Source organism: Nerophis ophidion, linkage group LG08 (assembly GCF_033978795.1).
Source record: "Nerophis ophidion isolate RoL-2023_Sa linkage group LG08, RoL_Noph_v1.0, whole genome shotgun sequence".
NCBI classification, from domain to species: Eukaryota; Metazoa; Chordata; class Actinopteri; order Syngnathiformes; family Syngnathidae; genus Nerophis; species Nerophis ophidion.
The window spans coordinates 41,604,443-41,622,408 of NC_084618.1; the positions used below are offsets into that span (position 1 = coordinate 41,604,443).

General features: G+C 41.6%; 1 pseudogene; it reads left to right on the forward strand.

Annotated features, from left to right (window-relative positions):
- The first annotated feature begins 1,131 nt into the window (after positions 1 to 1,131).
- Positions 1,132 to 17,656, forward strand: LOC133558435 (cathepsin K-like; annotated as a pseudogene).
- Positions 17,657 to 17,966: the final 310 nt, after the last annotated feature.

Here is a 17,966-nt window from a genome sequence, read left to right on the forward strand (position 1 = left end):
TGTTTAATAGATGTCATCAGTGTTTGAACCTGACATCTTCTTGGTCCTTCGAGCCGGATTCCAACACGTCTGGCGATTGCAGCAAGAATGAGTGAAGCCAGAAACACCATGGCATCCAAATCCTGATTGAGGAACTGCTTTTTCTTAATTTTGGCTGGAATTGGACGACTGACGGAAAACCGAGGACAAGACAAAAGGAACGCAGAGTTCAGTGAGTACATTTTGAATTACAAAGAAAGAGCGTGTGACTGAAAGTTACGACGCATAGACAAACCCTGTAAATCCTAGGCCCTAACAGGTGAAAAGGCCAATAAGACGGGTGAGAGAGCCCGCAAAGGGAAAAATATATACATATAATAATAATAAAAATTCCGGGAATTCAACATTGAAAATAAGCTAAAAAAACCCACTAAAATTCTAAAACTAAAGAGGCCAATATACTGAAGATAAACGGAACCGCCAAAACTGAAACATCCATGATAGCCATGAACAAACATACTGGAGGGCGGCGGAGCCCACAATGAATTGAAAAATCCGTAAGCCAATATCCTTAGGGGCGGCGGAGTCCAAAACTCAGACCTGAAATGGTCTTTTCAGAAAACTGACATTTTTTCCGTGAAAAACAATAACCTGGAGGGCGGCGGAATCCAAATGAAAAATTAAGATATCCGCTGATCAACATACCGAAAAGTGTGAATGTGAGAGTGTGCGGGAGTAATCGCCATTAGGCTATCACTCCATATTAAAGTTGTGAGAAGTAAATAGTGGGTTATTGTGGATGCCAGACACCTCCACTGAGGAAGAATCTCCAGTAGAAGGGACGTGTACCACAATAATATGTTTTAACCACTATCTTACAACGTGACAACAGTAATCCTTATAAGTGCGGCCCTGTAGGGGACGACCGATTACTCCAAACTGATTAAAATGGGAAAAAGACAGAGTAAAAATAAACCTCGAGATTAACTAAAATGTAAAGATTGCAAATTAATCGAGAAACAGGATCCCGATAGAATTTCATCTTTAAATAAATAGATAAAAGATTACAAATTTGAGGGACAATTAAAAACAACCAAATGAGTAGAACTTACAGGTGCCATAATAGCAAAAACAAAAGGCAATCTTAAAAAGATGAAGGAAGAAGGAGATGAGGATGTAGAATTTTGGCTAAAAGTGGCCAGGGCCAGAGAGAAGGGAGAGAGAGAGAGAGAGAGAGAGAGTAAGGGGGTGAGAAGGTGTTATATTGCAGAAAGGAAGATGATGAGACAGGGCACTGCAACAGGCAGAAGAGAGAGAAAGAGGAAAAAGTAGATATTAGATGGTTAGAAAAAGGTAAAAAGAAGGTAACAAGGAGGTAACAGAAGGCAAAAAGAAGGTCACAAATAGATATAAGATGGTTATCAAAGGTATATTAGAAGAATATATAAACCATTCACTCCATGCGGAAAAAGTGGTGAAAAAGAAAAAGAAAATAGAAGACAGCAACAACAACAACAGCGGTTACACCCTACTGCGTGTTGGCGTTGGGCAGAAAAGGACATTTTGCAAGAGACTGTCCTGAGAAAATTTTTTTTTTTAACAATCAAAGTAACTCAACACGACTGTTAAAAGACGACACCAATTAGTCATGTTGTTAGCGTATGCCATTGGTGGTAAGATCGCTGCAAACTTGTTTGTTTGTTTGTGTGTGTGTGTATTTAAGTGTGTATCTTTCGAGGTACAAATTGTGTAAAAACCCCGGAGGTTCAAATAAAAATAAAAATAGGTTAAAATTTTAAATAGGAGAAAATCTCAAAGTGCTAAAGTGAGATAAAAGTAAAAATAGATGAAAAAATTAGAAGAAATCAAGAAGATTTAATGCAAAATGGAATAAACTAATGCGTACGACAGAGATAATGTAGGGGTATTGAAATAAGATATGAAGAAAATGTTGACTGAAGATATGCATGTATGTTTGGGTACATAAATTGCGCTTTTATATATGCAAATATACATGTATATGTTTTTTTTTGATAATGCAAAAAATAAAAACATAGATTAACAACTATAATAAAAGTGTATATGTATGGCATGATAAAGTGGTATACATGTTTATTAGCTGAGGAAAAAAGAATAAAAAAAAAAAAAAAGCTCTTCAAATGTTGCTGACCTTTGCCTTTAGGAGTGCACTCACGCACTCACAAACAACTTTGTGTGTGTGGCGCATTGGGGGAGGTGTGAAAATGAATGTATTAAATGTAAGTTTAAAGTAGGTTTAACTTTGAAGTGTAGTATAACATTCTTAGGTTGAATTATGTTTTGGACATTTACAGTACAACATACATCTGGGTGTTGACACTGTTGAGCTAAGATAAGATAATAACATATCATACAATAAATAAGGAGACATGGCAATCAAAACAACTATCAGTTAGCGACAGACAACTATTTGCTTTAAGTATTTTTGAATAATAATTGAAAATAAAAAATACAAACAATTGGAAGAATGTAAATTCTGAGTGTAAAAGTATAGATTAAGTGCCGTATAGACAGTAAAGTGAGTTTAAAATGTCACCTAAAAAATTACATGAAGTAGTAGGTACAACATTTGGATTAGGAGAAAAATAACATTTGCGTTATTAAATCATCTACATAGTGAAGGACACAAAGTAAGCAAAAATAAAAGTCAAATTATGCAAAACAGAAGTAAAGTATGTAGGACATTGTCTAAACAAAGATGGATGCACTATTGTGGAAAGTAGAAAAACAAAGTACTACAAGTACCAAAACCACAAACAAAGAAGCAAATGATGTAATTTTTAGGATTAACTAATTACTGTAGAAGTTGGATACCAAATTATGCTGAAATAGTAGCTACATGAAGTAAATTAATCTTAAAACATGTAATCATCTGTAGAGTGGAATTCAGAAGCTGAGGCAGCATTCTCCATCCATCCATCCATCATCTTCCGCTTATCCGAGGTCGGGTCGCAGGGGCAACAGCCTAAGCAGGGAAACCCAGACTTCCCTCTCCACAGCCACTTCGTCTAGCTCTTCCCGGAGGATCCCGAGGCGTTCCCAGGCCAGCCGGGAGACATACTCTTCCCAACGTGTCCTGGGTCTTCCCCGTGGCCTCCTACCGGTTGGACGTGCCCTAAACACCTCCCTAGGGAGGCGTTCGGGTGGCATCCTGTCCAGATGCCCGAACCACCTCATCTGGCTCCTCTCGATGTGAAGGAGCAGCGGCTTTACTTTGAGTTCCTCCCGGATGGCAGAGCTTCTCACCCTATCTCTAAGGGAGAGCCCCGCCACACGGCGGAGGAAACTCATTTCGGCCGCTTGTACCCGTGATCTTATCCTTTCGGTCATGACCCAAAGCTCATGACCATAGGTGAGGATGGGAACGTAGATCGACCGGTAAATTGAGAGCTTTGCCTTCCGGCTCAGCTCCTTCTTCACCACAACGGATCGGTACAACGTCCGCATTACAGAAGACGCCGCACCGATCCGCCTGTCGATCTCACGATCCACTCTTCCCTCACTCGTGAACAAGACTCCTAGGAACTTGAACTCCTCCACTTGGGGCAGGGTCTCCTCCCCAACCCGGAGATGGCACTCCACCCTTTTCCGGGCGAGAACCATGGACTCGGACTTGGAGGTGCTGATTCTCATTCCGGTCGCTTCACACTCGGCTGCGAACCGATCCAGCAAGAGCTGAAGATCCCGGTCAGATGAACCCATCAGGACCACATCATCTGCAAAAAGCAGAGACCTAATCCTGCGGTTACCAAACCGGAACCCCTCAACGCCTTGACTGCGCATAGAAATTCTGTCCATAAAAGTTATGAACAGAATCGGTGACAAAGGACAGCCTTGGCGGAGTCCAACCCTCACTGGAAATGTGTTCGACTTACTGCCGGCAATGCGGACCAAGCTCTGGCACTGATCGTACAGGGAGCGGACCGCCACAATAAAACAGTCCGATACCCCGTACTCTCTGAGCACTCCCCACAGGACTTCCCGAGGGACGCAGTCGAATGCCTTCTCCAAGTCCACAAAGCACATGTAGAGTGGTTGGGCAAACTCCCATGCACCCTCAAGAACCCTGCCGAGAGTATAGAGCTGGTCCACAGTTCAACGACCAGGACGAAAACCACACTGTTCCTCCTGAATCCGAGGTTCGACTATCCAGCGTAGCCTCCTCTCCAGTACACCTGAATAAACCTTACCGGGAAGGCTGAGGAGTGTGATCCCACGATAGTTGGAACACACCCTCCGGTCCCCCTTCTTAAAGAGAGGAACCACCACCCCGGTCTGCCAATCCAGAGGTACCGCCCCCGATGTCCACGCGATGCTGCAAAGTCTTGTCAACCAAGACAGCCCCATAGCATCCAGAGCCTTAAGGAACTCCGGGCGGATCTCGTCCACCTCTGGGGCCTTGCCACCAAGGAGCTTTTTAACTACCTCAACGACCTCAGCCCCAGAAACAGGAGAGTCCACCACAGATTCTCCAGGCACTGCTTCCTCATAGGAAGACGTGTTGGTGGGATTGAGGAGGTCTTCGAAGTATTCCTTCCACCTATCCACAACATCCGCAGTTGAGGTCAGCAGAACACCATCCACACCATACACGGTGTTGATAGTGCACTGCTTCCCCTTCCTGAGGCGGCGGACGGCGGTCCAGAATCGCTTCGAAGCCGTCCGGAAGTCGTTTTCCATGGCTTCCCCGAACTCCTCCCATGTCCGAGTTTTTGCCTCCGCGACCGCTGAAGCTGCACACCGCTTGGCCTCTCGGTACCTGTCCACTGCCTCCGGAGTCCTATGAGCCAAAAGGACCCGATAGGACTCCTTCTTCAGCTTGACGGCATCCCTCACCGCTGGTGTCCACCTAAGGGTTTTAGGATTTTCTGCCCCGACAGGCACCAACTACCTTGCGGCCACAGCTCCGATCTGCCGCCTCGACAATAGAGGTGCGGAACATGGTCCACTCGGACTCAATGTCCAGCACCTCCCTCGTGACATGTTCAAAGTTCTTCCGGAGGTGGGAATTGAAACTTTGTCTGACAGGAGACTCTGCCAGACGTTCCCAGCAGACCCTCACAATGCGTTTGGGCCTGCCAGGTCTGTCCGGCATCCTCCCCCACCATCGCAGCCAACTCCCCACCAGGTGGTGATCGGTAGAAAGCTCCGCCCCTCTCTTCACCCGAGTGTCTAAAACATAAGGCCGCAAATCCGATGACACAACTACAAAGTCGACCATGAAACTGCGGCCTAGGGTGTCCTGGTGCCAAGTGCACATATGGACACCCTTATGCTTGAACATGGTGTTTGTTATGGACAAACTGTGACGAGCACAAAAGTCCAATAACAAAACACCACTCGGGTTAAGATCCGGGCGGCCATTCTTCCCAATCACGCCTCTCCAGGTTTCACTGTCATTGCCAACGTGAGCGTTGAAGTCTCCCAGTAGGACAAGGGAATCACCCGGGGGAGCACTTTCCAGTACTCCCTCGAGTGCTCCCAAAAAGGGTGGGTACTCTGAACTGCTGTTTGGTGCGTAAGCACAAACAACAGTCAGGACCCGTCTCCCCACCCGAAGGCGGAGGGAGGCTACCCTTTCGTCCACCGGGTTGAACTCCAACGTACAGGCTTTGAGCCGGGGAGAAACAAGAATTGCCACCCCAGCCCGTCGCCTCTCACTGCCGGCAACGCCAGAGTGGAAGAGGGTCCAATCCCTCTCGAGATAAGTGGTTCCAGAGCCCTTGCTGTGCGTCGAAGTGAGTCCGACTATATCCAGCCGGAATTTCTCGACTTCGCGCACTAGCTCAGGCTCTTTCCCTCCCAGTGACGTGACGTTCCACGTCCCAAGAGCTATTTTCTGTAGCCGAGGATCGGACCGCCAAGTGCCCTGCCTTCGGCTGCCGCCCAGCTCACATTGCACCCGACCTCTATGGCCCCTGCTATGGGTGGTGAGCCCATTGGAGGGGTGACCCACGTTGCCTCTACGGGCTGTGCCCGGCCGGGCCCCATGGGAACAGGCCCGGCCACCAGGCGCTCGCCATCGTGCCCCACCCCCGGGCCTGGCTCCAGAGGGGGGCCCTGGTGACCCGCGTCCGGGCGAGGGAAATCTGGGTCCATGCTTTTTCTTCTTCATAAAGGTATTCGAGCTGCTCTTTGTCTGATCCCTCACCTAGAACCTGTTTGCCTTGGGAGACCCTACCAGGGGGCTTTACGCCCCCGGACAACATAGCTCCTAGGATCATTGGGACACGCAAACTCCTCTACCACGATAAGGTTGTAGCTCAGAGAGGAGGAGGCAGCATTCTGTGAAATAAAAATATATCAGAATGTGTGTGTGTGTGTGTGTGTGTGTGTGTGTGTGTGTGTGTGTGTGTGTGTGTGTGTGTGTGTGTGTGTGTGTGTGTGTGTGTGTGTGTGTGTGTGTGGTTGTTGTGGCAACAAAAAATATTTTTTTTTTTATTTCACAGAAGCAGCATTCTGTGAAATAAAAATATATTAGGATGTGTGGTTGTTGTGGCAACAAAAATTTTGAAAGCTATCAAATGACCATCAAATTACTCAATGCAAGCTGCAGAATTAGTAACACTAATAGAAGCATGTCAAGTAATAAAATACCTAAAGGTCACAATGTACACAGATAGCCAATACACATTTTCAACAGTGCACACATTTGCATAACACTGGAAGAATACAGGAATGATAATGTCAACAGGAAAACCTGTAAAACATGGAGAACTATTAGAAAAAAAATTAGTAAAAGCAGTACAGCTACCAACTAAAATATCCATCCATCCATCCATTTCCTACCGCTTATTCCCTTTTGGGGTCACGGGGGGCGCTGGCGCCTATCTCAGTTACAATCGGGCGGAAGGCGGGGTACACCCTGGACAAGTCGCCACCTCATCGCAGGGCCCCAACTAAAATAGAAATATGCAAATGTGCAGCACACATCAAAGGAACAGACATATTATCACTAGGAAATGTGTTTGCTGACAAAACAGCAAAACAAGCAGCATAAAAGGAAATACAAATTTCAAATGACAAACTAGTGACATGAATAATGATGAACTAAAATATATGCAACAACAAAGTACTCCAAAAGAAAAAAATGAATGAATAAAAAAAATTAAGTCACGTTGAACACAGCAGACATCTATGTATGTCCAGACAATAAACTAATCTTACCAAAAAATCTGTATAAGTGGGTAGCAGTTTTGAGCCCTGTTTGGGCGGTATAGCTCGGTTGGTAGAGCGGCCGTGCCAGCAATTTGAGGGTTGCAGGATCGATCCCCGCTTGCACCGTCCTAGTCACTGCCGTTGTGTCCTTGGGCAAGACACTTTACCCTCCTGCTCCCAGTGGCACCCACACTGGTTTTAAAATGTATCTTAGATATTGGGTTTCACAATGTAAAAGCGCTTTGAGTCACTTGAGAAAAAGCACTATATAAATATAATTCACTTCACTTCACATGGTTGAACTCATGGCTCAACAGGAGGGATATGACTAGCCTCATATAGAAGTACTGTGGAAGTACTATACTTCTTATGGTTTAATTCGGATTTTATTGAACTAGAGTAAAGGAAAACATTATTGTCTGGTCATAGTAGATGAATTTTCAAAGTAGGTAGAAACAATATTTGGAAGACCTTATTAGCTGCCAAAATTTTGAAAAATCAATGAAAAGGAAACATTGGCATTCTCCAAGGGGAGAGAGGTTGTAAACAACTAAGACACCATTTGAAAGATAGTGGAAAGACCAAGCTGAGTACACTTAGCACATAGTAAACAGGTCATATAATGGGAAAAAAGTATTTGGGATTGTATTTGTGTTATCAAAGGGACATGTTTACTAGCACACTACAAATTCCACTGTCACAGTTGTAAGCATACTATATGATGGTGTGTCAAAGTTTGATAATAATTGGTTCCTGTTTTGGCAATTAATTTCTTCTTTATGGCGGAGCAAGTGGGAAAGGGTACAAAACTGATTGTGTTGTATGTAAAATCCCAGACAATTACTCAAAATGAGTAAAAAAAAAGGGATTAATTGAAGTAATGAGCAAAACAAAATTGACCTTGTAGCTAAAGAGACAAAACAGAAACCAATATTTGATTTTTTTTAAATAAATAGCTAATTACACCTGCATTAACATGCAAGGCTCTGTCGAACAGTTAGGAAACTTATCATCAGATAACTGCTTACACATAGCAAAAGTATCGATATTTGTACAAGAACTGTTAACACGCCTGAACAGTTTGATACCTGAACGTTGGAAAACTAGTGATGTAAACTGGCAAAGTGTTGTAGATCCAATTTTTATCGATGCAATGGGTGTCCAAAGAAGTGTATCTGACAACTATAAATTGGTAAATCAAGTTGCAGCTGAATTTGAATCATCCGTCTACTGGTGGTGTACGATTAACAAGAATTTTGACAGAATAAACTACGTCCACTACAACGTACAGAGATTAGAAAATTACACAGGCCGCTGATCAACTCGTTGCCACCTTCCATACAGCTTTTTAAAACCGTATGACGCTAGATATGTTAGCGGAAAAAGGGGGTGTGAGCGCAATATTTGGTGAACAGTGTTGCATGTTTATACCAAACTACACTGATACAGAAAATAGCCTGACCAAAGCACTGGAAGGCCTGCACACCCTCAACGGTAAACAATGAAAGAGCACTCTGGCATAGATACATCTATGTGGGAGGGGTGGTTAAATGTGTTTGGAAAATACAAGTCTTTGGTATCTAGTATCTTTGGCCGTGTTCAGCAAGACTGACGTTGTGTGGATGTTGTTGTATTCCCTGTCTGTGTTCTCTGCTTAACCGTCTGATTACCACAGCGATTAGCCCAGCAGACGATAAAGCAGTTCAGATGCACTTCCTGGTGGATGACAAGGAAGATGAATTTTGAAGATGAGAATACCTACCTGGATGGTGTTCTTGATTTATTTCCAGAAATGCCATAATTATGTGGGAAAATTGATGTTCAATTCTGAGTGTAGACATAACTTGGTTGTAGTAAAATTAACCAATGACTGAAAATCACAAAAAAAAGTTTTTAGGGATAAGGAGATTATGGGAAGGTTTGTGTGATAAACAGGAGGGAAATGTTACAATAATTGTTTCTAAATTATCACAAAAATATTTGTATTACATTGTGTTCCTGACAAGAAGATAAAAGGCTGAAATCTATCAAGAAAAATGTTTGTAAAACTCCACTGGGACTACAATGCGGACAGACGGCAGGAAGGAACTCTTTTTGAAGTATTTTACGAACTCTCTTTGAACTATTTTATGGGACTTTCTTTTAACTATTTGTTGGGACTCTTTTTTTTTAACTATTTGACAAACTCTCTTCAAACTGTTCGGTATCCGAAGACAACGCTATTTACTTCCCTCAGGAAGCAGCTGTGGGAAGGAAGGGGGGGAGAAAGTCTAATAAAGAAGGAGGAGTACAATCTTGGGGCAGAGCGTGGTGCAGAACTGTACAGAGAGTACAGTGGCCATGTCTCTCCTCAGATCTGAGTCCAAATTTAATTATGTCTCTGTTTAATTCTTTGCCTTTTGTCTTGTTTCATAGATGTCATAAGTGTTTTGAACCTGACACCTTAAGTTTCGATTCATAGTAGTACTATTAACCAGTCGTTTTAAATATTTAACTAATTCCTTTACAGAATAAACACATTTGTAAAAACAAGTGCAACTGTACTTAATTGCACTAAAGTTGTAACATTGTATTTCCACGGCATATTGCGTTGTAACTAGTTCTACAGCAGTTTCTATGCTGTTCTTACCTTATCTCATTGATCTGATCTCATACTGTATGTGTGTTTATGTGTGCGTACACATGAAAAACATAACAAATACATGAACATAACAATGAACAGAGTTTTACTTTTTAGATGTCAGGGCCCTTTGCAATATGTACACATTCTTAATATAGTATACATTTTAACTGACCTTTATTTGACTATGTTTGTGTTTTTGTAGGTGGGTAAAATACGCGGTGCTGCTGACCGCCGTCTTAACGTTACGTCACTGTGTGTGATACATTGACTAACGCAACGTTATGTGTAGGTACCTCATGCATACCCTGCTTTAAAAAAATCCCTTGACAAAAAGCATAATTAGGTAGCAAACTGCAGTGGACGCAACAGATTTCCGTGTTTGACGTTATAACCATAGACATCTTATAAGTAGACCGTAGGAGAGCACACACTCTGACAGGCAGCACACATGCTGACAGACACACATGGACAAAATGAAAGATACGGAGCGCTCCTGAATAACTTTTTAATCTTTGGGTTTTGGGGAAAGTAACAAGTGTTGTCAAGTCAAATGTCTCAAGCCCAAGTGAAGACACAAGTCATTGATGTTAAAGTCTAAGTCGAGTTGCAAGTCTCTTTACATTTTGTCAAGTCTAGTCTAAAGTCATCAAATTTATGACTCGAGTCAGACTCAAGTCCAAGTCATGTGACTAGAGTCCACACCTCTGGTTCATGATGTACTGAAAAAGAGAAGGAGAACAAATAAGAAGCGTGTTTTATTTACTAGGACAACAAAATCGTTGAAAACTGGACTCTGACCGGGTATTGTATTTTTTTCCTTAGCTTTTTATATTTGTTCTTTCAACGACACTTTACTCAGGCAAAAGTGTCTTCTCCAGCAGTAGTTTGGTTTACACAGGAAGGTCAAAGATTTAGAAACAGTAGTCAGCTGTGTTCAAACTATAAGCAAATTTCATTTCAATTTTAATTCATCAGGGATAGCTAGCCCCTTGAGAAGCAGCATCTTGTTTTCAAGAGAGTCACAAAAATGAACAAAATTGCTATCAAAAATTCAACATAAGTATCAAGGTTGTTCAACTCATATATATGTATTTTTGTCATATTCAGATATGGATTTTTCAAGATTTTTAGAATAAAAATACTTTTTTTTTGCTTTATGTTTAGCAACAATATTTGGTGTATACATTATTTGAACTGGATACATTTTAACTACATCATATGTTGCTTAACATGATGCAGCATCTTGTATTTGAGGGGTTCACAAAAACCACAAAAATTATTAAAAAAATACAATGTAAAAAATAACACAAGGTTCAAATACAAACCTGTATCTCCAAATGATGACATTTTTTAGAGATGGGTTTTTGGAAAACCAAAAGTGCTTTTTCATTTTGTTACCATAAAATATGTTGTCTAAATGCTTTTACAAGATACATTTTAAATATATCATAAGTAGTGATAGTGATATCTATATGATACATATATGATAGAAAATGGATGGATGGATGGATGATAGATCCTGTTCGAGGGGGTCACAAAAACGAACAAAATTGTTCTTAATAAGGATCAATGTTATTCAAATAAAAAAACATGTCTCTCCAAATGTTGTCATTTTTAGAAACAGATTTTCACACAAAAAATATTACACATTTAAAGGTATGCCATAAGCTGTTATTTGTAAATGCTTTTAACTTGATCAATTTGAAATATATCATATTTAAGTTAAAGTACCCATGATTGTCACACACACACTAGGTGTGGCGAAATTATTCTTTGCATTTGACACATCACCCTTGATCACCACCGTGGAGGTGAGGGGAGCTGTGAGCAGCATTTATAGCTTGGCATGATGCAGCATCCTGTTTTCGAGGGGGTCAAAAAACACAAAAATTAACAAATCTATTATAAAATGTTCAACATTTGTATAATGTAATTTTTAAAGATAGATATTCAAATGAAAAAAAAGTTTTTGGAATAAGAACATGTATTTACAAATGTTGTCAATTTCAGAGATAGATTTTTCAAGATTCTTCGAAAAAAATATTTAGTTCACTTTAAGTTTTGCCATAACATTTGATATATAAATGCTTTTAACTGGATACATTATAGCCTAGCATGATACACCAAGTCACAATGGTCACAATATGAGGCAGATGATGCAGCAAACTGCTTTTCGACGGGGTCACAAAAACACAAAATTCAACAAAATTATCTAAAAATATGCAGAAATATCATTGTTAAAATAGAAGATGTATACCTCCAAATGCTGTCATTTTCAGAGATAGTTTTTTCAAAGAAAAAAAAAATCATATTTGGGTGTTTTATTGAGCCATCTTAAATATAGACGTGTCTAGGGTGTACTCAACCTTCTAGCCAAATCCAGCTGGGATAGACTCCAGCTACCTCCACGACCCCAAGTAGATGGCATTTTAAATCTATGATATAAGGCTTAAAATGATGAAATGATAAAAATTATCAAACAAAAAATATTTGTAAAACTAATTTGTGAAAATATACATGTTTGTGATGATTATTACAAAAACCAAGTAATTACTATATTTTTTGGGGTCAATTCAGAACCTCATAGCAAAAAAGCAGGAAATAAGACATGAAAACACCAAAGTAATTTGATATAGAAATGTAACTTTTGTGTGTTTGTTGCACCGGGGCGGCATAGCTCGGTTGGTAGACTGGCCGTGTCAGCAACTTGAGGGTTGCAGGTTCGATTCTCGCTTGTGCCATCGTAGTTACTGCCGTTGTGTCCTTGGGCAAGACACTTTACCCACCTGCTCCCAATGCCACCCACACTGGTTTAAATGTAACTTAGATATTGGGTGTCACTATGTAAAGCGCTTTGAGTCACTTGAGAAAAGCGCTATATAAATATAATTGACTTCACCGTGTTTTTTTCAGGCCTCCTGGTCCTTAGCTGCTCTCCTTCATCTTTAAAACACATGTGGCTAAAGTGAACCTTCTGGGATGGAAAGGTTAATCAGAACCAGGTAAGACGATGTCCTCGGGTTGCATAGTGTGTCTAGCGTGCTTGAAAGTCTCTTTTTTGTTTCGCTTTTTAGACCAAGGCAGCCTTCAGGAGAGCCGCATGGGAGAAGAACGTGGAAGCGGTGCTTAGACACAACTGGGACGTTTTGATGGGTAAACAGAACTCCACCCTGGGACTGAACCGCCGAGCACACTTGGTTAGTTTCATAACTAAAGAACACTGACCTCTAGTGGGGGAAGGTGGTTCAAACAGACAGAAATCCTCCACCATGATGCTTTTCTCTCTTGCTAAGACAGCAGAGGAGGTAAACAGGAAGCTGAATGGTTTAAAGATGAAGGAGACGTTAAAGCCCACCAGGCCCTAACGTTGCCTCGCAGTGTGGACTGGCGGACTTAACCAGGGTTCATGTGGGTCATGCTGAGCGCTTTGGGCGCCCTGGAAGGTCAGATGAAGACAAAGATGGGGGTCCTGGTGCCTCTTAACCCGCAGAACCTGGTGGACTGCAGCGACAGCGACGTCACTAATGCTTACAGATACATTATACGAAACAGCGGCGTCGACTCTGAGCGCTTCTGCCCGTACGAGCACCAGGTCATACTGGCTGTCCAGAGTCGGGACCCAGGATGGAGCGCCCGTCCAGAGTCGGGACCCAGGATGGACCGCTTGCCTGTGTATCGGTTAGGGACATCTCTGCGCTGATGATCCGCCTCCGCTTGGGATGGTTTCCTGCTGGCTCCACTTTGGACGGGACTCTCGCTACTATATTGGATCCACTTTGGCTTGGATTCTCACGGTTATGTTAGATCCACTATGGATTGGACTTTCACAATATCATGTTAGATCCGCTCGACATCCATTGCTTCCGGTCCTCTCCAAGGTTTCTCCTAGTCATCATTGTCGACGTCCCACTGGGGTAAATTTTTCCTTGCCCTTATGTGGGCTCTACCGAGGATGTCGTTGTGGTTTGTGCGGCCCTTTGAGACACTTGTGATTTAGGGCTATATGAATAAACATTGATTGATTGTTCGATTGATTGATTGATCATCACAGAGCATACACTTTGTTCTGTACCCAATGATTTGATCCCATTCCTGAGGGGACGATTTGATTCATAATCGATTGTCGGGGTCGCGGGCGGAAGGCGGGGTACACCCTGGACAAGTCGCCACCTCATCGCAGGGCCAACACAGATAGACAGACAACATTCACTACTCGGTGATCTAGTGGGTAGAGTGTCCGCCCTGAGGTCGGTAGGTTGGGATTTCAAACCCCGGCCGAGTCATAACAAAGACTATAAAAAATGGGACCCATTACCTCCCTGCTTGGCACTCAGCATCAAGGGTTGGGAGTTAAATCACCATAAATGATTCCCGGGCGCGGCACCACTGCTGCCCACTGCTCCCCTCACTTCCCAGGGGGTGATCAAGGGGATGGGTCAAATGCAGAGGACAAATTTCCACACCCCTAGTGTTTGTGACAATCATTGGTACATTAACTTAACTTTATATTCACACACTAGGGACCATTTAGCATTACCAATTAATCTATCCACAGGTGCATGTCTTTGGAAGTGGGAGGAAGTTGGATTACCCGGAGGGAACACACCAAGTCACGCGGAGAACATGCAAACTTCATACAGAAAAAACCTTAGCCCAGAATCAAACCCAGGACCTTCGTATTGTGAGACACATGCACCAACCCCTGTACCCACCGTGATGCCCTGGATTTAACACAACTCTCGCAATGTATTATTTGGTATAGTAATTATAATGAAACTATTTTAAAACAGATTACAGGTTAGAAAAGCTCCTTTTGGTTGCTTGGAGATGGCCTAAAATAGTATTTTTTAAAAAGGAGTCTTATAAAATAAATGTATTATTTATGTATTTTTTTAAATCGATTTTTCGATGTGTACCTAATATATGCTAAATTGCACACATGAATGTAGAAAACATGTTTTGTTTGGACTCAGCAGGTGTCGGGAGTGAAACCTACATGTTAGCACCTAACAGATGCAGCGTGATTGCATGAATTATGTGCATATTGAAATACCTTAAGCTACGCATTCATACGAGATGTATGGATTTATGCATGGACACCAATATGGAAATGATATTGGTACCAGCAGGATGGGCCGTATCGCAATAATGTAAGGGGAAAGGCGGGCCGCTGTTACGGCTTCAGTGTGCTCCCACAAGGGGACGAGGCGGCGCTGCAGACCGCCGTGGGGCCCGTAGCCGTGGCCGTGAACGCCATGCTGTCGTACTTCCATCTCTACAAGGGAGGTGAGAATGACGGACCGATTGGGAATGTTTACTGTGAAAGTCAGCCATATATTAATAAATCATTTTCATACCTTTAACACTTCAGAATATTTTTTTCAGAGTGTAATAAGTGAAGTGAATGAATGAATTAAGTAAGTGGCCTAGTGGTTAAAATGTGTCCGTCCTGGCGTCCTGAGATCGGTAGGTTGTGAGTTCAAACCCTGGCCGAGTCATACCAAAGACTATATAAATGGGACTCATTACCTCCCTGCTTGGCACCCAGCATCAAGGGTTGGAATTGGGAATAACCATAAATGATTCCCGGGAGCAGCACCGCTGCTGCCCACTGCTCCCCTCACTTCCCAGGAGGTGATCAAGGGGAAGGGTCAAATGCAGAGGACAAATTTCACCACACCTAGTGTGTGTTTGACAATCATTGGTACTTTAACTTAACTTAACTTTAATTATAACGCTGAATACAACATCACATTACAACAGTGGTTCTCAAATGGGGGTAGGCGTACCCCTGGGGGTACTTGAAGGTATGCCAAGGGGTACGTGAGATTTTTTTAAACTATTCTAAAAATAGCAACAATTCAAATATCCTTTACAAATATACTTATTGAATAATACTTTAACAAAATATTGATGTAAGTTCGGTAAACTGCGAAAAAAAAATACAACAATGCATTATTCAGTGTTGACAGCTAGATTTTTTGTGAACATGTACCATAAATATTGATCTTAAATATTTCTTTTTTTGTGAAGAAATGTTAAGAATTAAGTTCATGAATCCAGATGGATCTCTATTAAAATCCCCAAAGAGGGCACTTTAAGTTGATGATTACTTCTATGTGTAGAAATCTTTATTTATAATTGAATCACTTGTTTAGTTTTCAACAAGTTTTTAGTTATTTTTATATATATTTGTTCCAAATAGTTCAAGAAAGACCACTACAAATGAGCAATATTTTGCACTGTTATACAATTTAATAAATCAGAAACTGATGACATAGTGCTGTATTTTACTTCTTTATCTCTTTTTTTCAACCAAAAATGCTTTGCTCTGATTAGGGGGTACTTGAAGTAAAAAAATGTTCACAGGGGGTACATCACTGAAAAAAGGTTGAGGACCACTGTATTACAATGCAACTATGTCCCCTAGTGGCTGTGATTAGTATAGCGGATGACATCGGCAATTAATTTCTGTCGCTTTTGATTGTCTTGTAAAAAATGTCCTATATCTTAAACAAAATGTGCTTCAACTCTTGCTTAAAAATGTGCCTTACCTTTCACCTTTTATATAACAGACAGCAGTGTTTTTTGGAAAACCATGGCATAATACCACAGAGTCGTGCAGTCTACCAAAGCTAAAAACCGCCGTGAAATTTTTTTTTACCACTATCCGATAAACAGTCCAGAACTTCATTTGCGATAACTGATATTGATATACATACAGATCAGCTCTTCTCTCAAACTAAAGTCAGGTCACATCATGTCATGTCATAAATGCACACACTATGCTTCTTTTATTGTGATGTCCTTCAATGCATTTCACAAATAAACTCTGTTTGCGAAAAATACATCAAAAAATGTAATTACTAAGGGTGTCCTGTTACAACTTTTTTCACTTGCAATTTGATATTCATATCTGAGCCTAGGCCCACGCCAATATCAATCCGATACGATATTAGCACGACTCATACGTACTTTGTTGTGTGGAATGTTAAAAAAGGCTTAATAGAGTGAAACTAGTCGGTCGGATAACAATGAAAGCACTGACCTATTTTTATTAACCATCTGAAATGGACTTATGCTGGCTTTGAATTGAAGTTGTGTGGTGATTGTTTGTATGGCGATATCTAATGCTCACATTAATTTATCAAGTTAACGATGCTCATGACGATGCGGACACACTTGTTACTTGATACTTTTCAATACGCTTCTGCCATCTGCCTAATTAATTATTTGATACTTGTTTATATTGTGTTAGACTGCAAAATTGTTCAACTTAGGACACATATTACGTATATCTAGCATTGGGTTGTGTTCAGAGAAGGGAAAGAGGCGACAACCAGGACAGAACTGCGGTTTTTCAAGGTTTATTTTAAACCTTTGATGAATACGTGACATGTGTATGCTGCTTCAAGTGAATGAGGGTTACTATGTGTAGTATTAATAATGTAAATGTTACCAAGGATTGTTGTCTGTGAGTGTTGGTTGTAATTAGTGATGCATCACTAATTACAACGCATGCATCGGCGCATGCGTCGAGCTCATAGAGCAAAACACTGTGTCGATGCGCGTACCGCTTTTCGAAAGTCACGTGACCGATACGCGAACTGTGTCGCACTGACGCGTGAGCGCCAAACTGTGTTTACAAGGAAGCGTATCTGTCAACGAGATGCTGCTGCCAACAGAATCGCCGCACTTCTGTCGTTGGTCATTTGTAATTTATCGTCGTCGGAGAATATTTCCGCCGTGTGGGAATATTTTGATCACATATCGGAAAAAAAGGTATTTGTGTTAATTTCCTTGTCGTTTCGTCCTGTTCTCTCAGAGTTTCTACTTGATCTGTTAGTAGGGCTGTAACAGTACGTGTATTTGTATTGAACCGTTTCGGTACGGGGGGTTTTCTAAGCCAAAGTCTTAACAAGCTGCTTTGCTTCTTCTGCCTTAGCACCCAGCATTGTCCCACCCACACAACGATCTGGTTACATTAAAAAGCGGTAAGAGCAAATCTTTTCGATAGCTCAGTTGGTAGAATGGAGGGTTGCAGTTGCTTATGCTGAGTTCCTTAAGGCAGTGGTCCCCAACCACCGGTCCGTAGAAGAATTTTTTATAATTGTTTTTTTAATTAGATCAACATAAAAAACACAATATACACTTACAATTAGTGCAC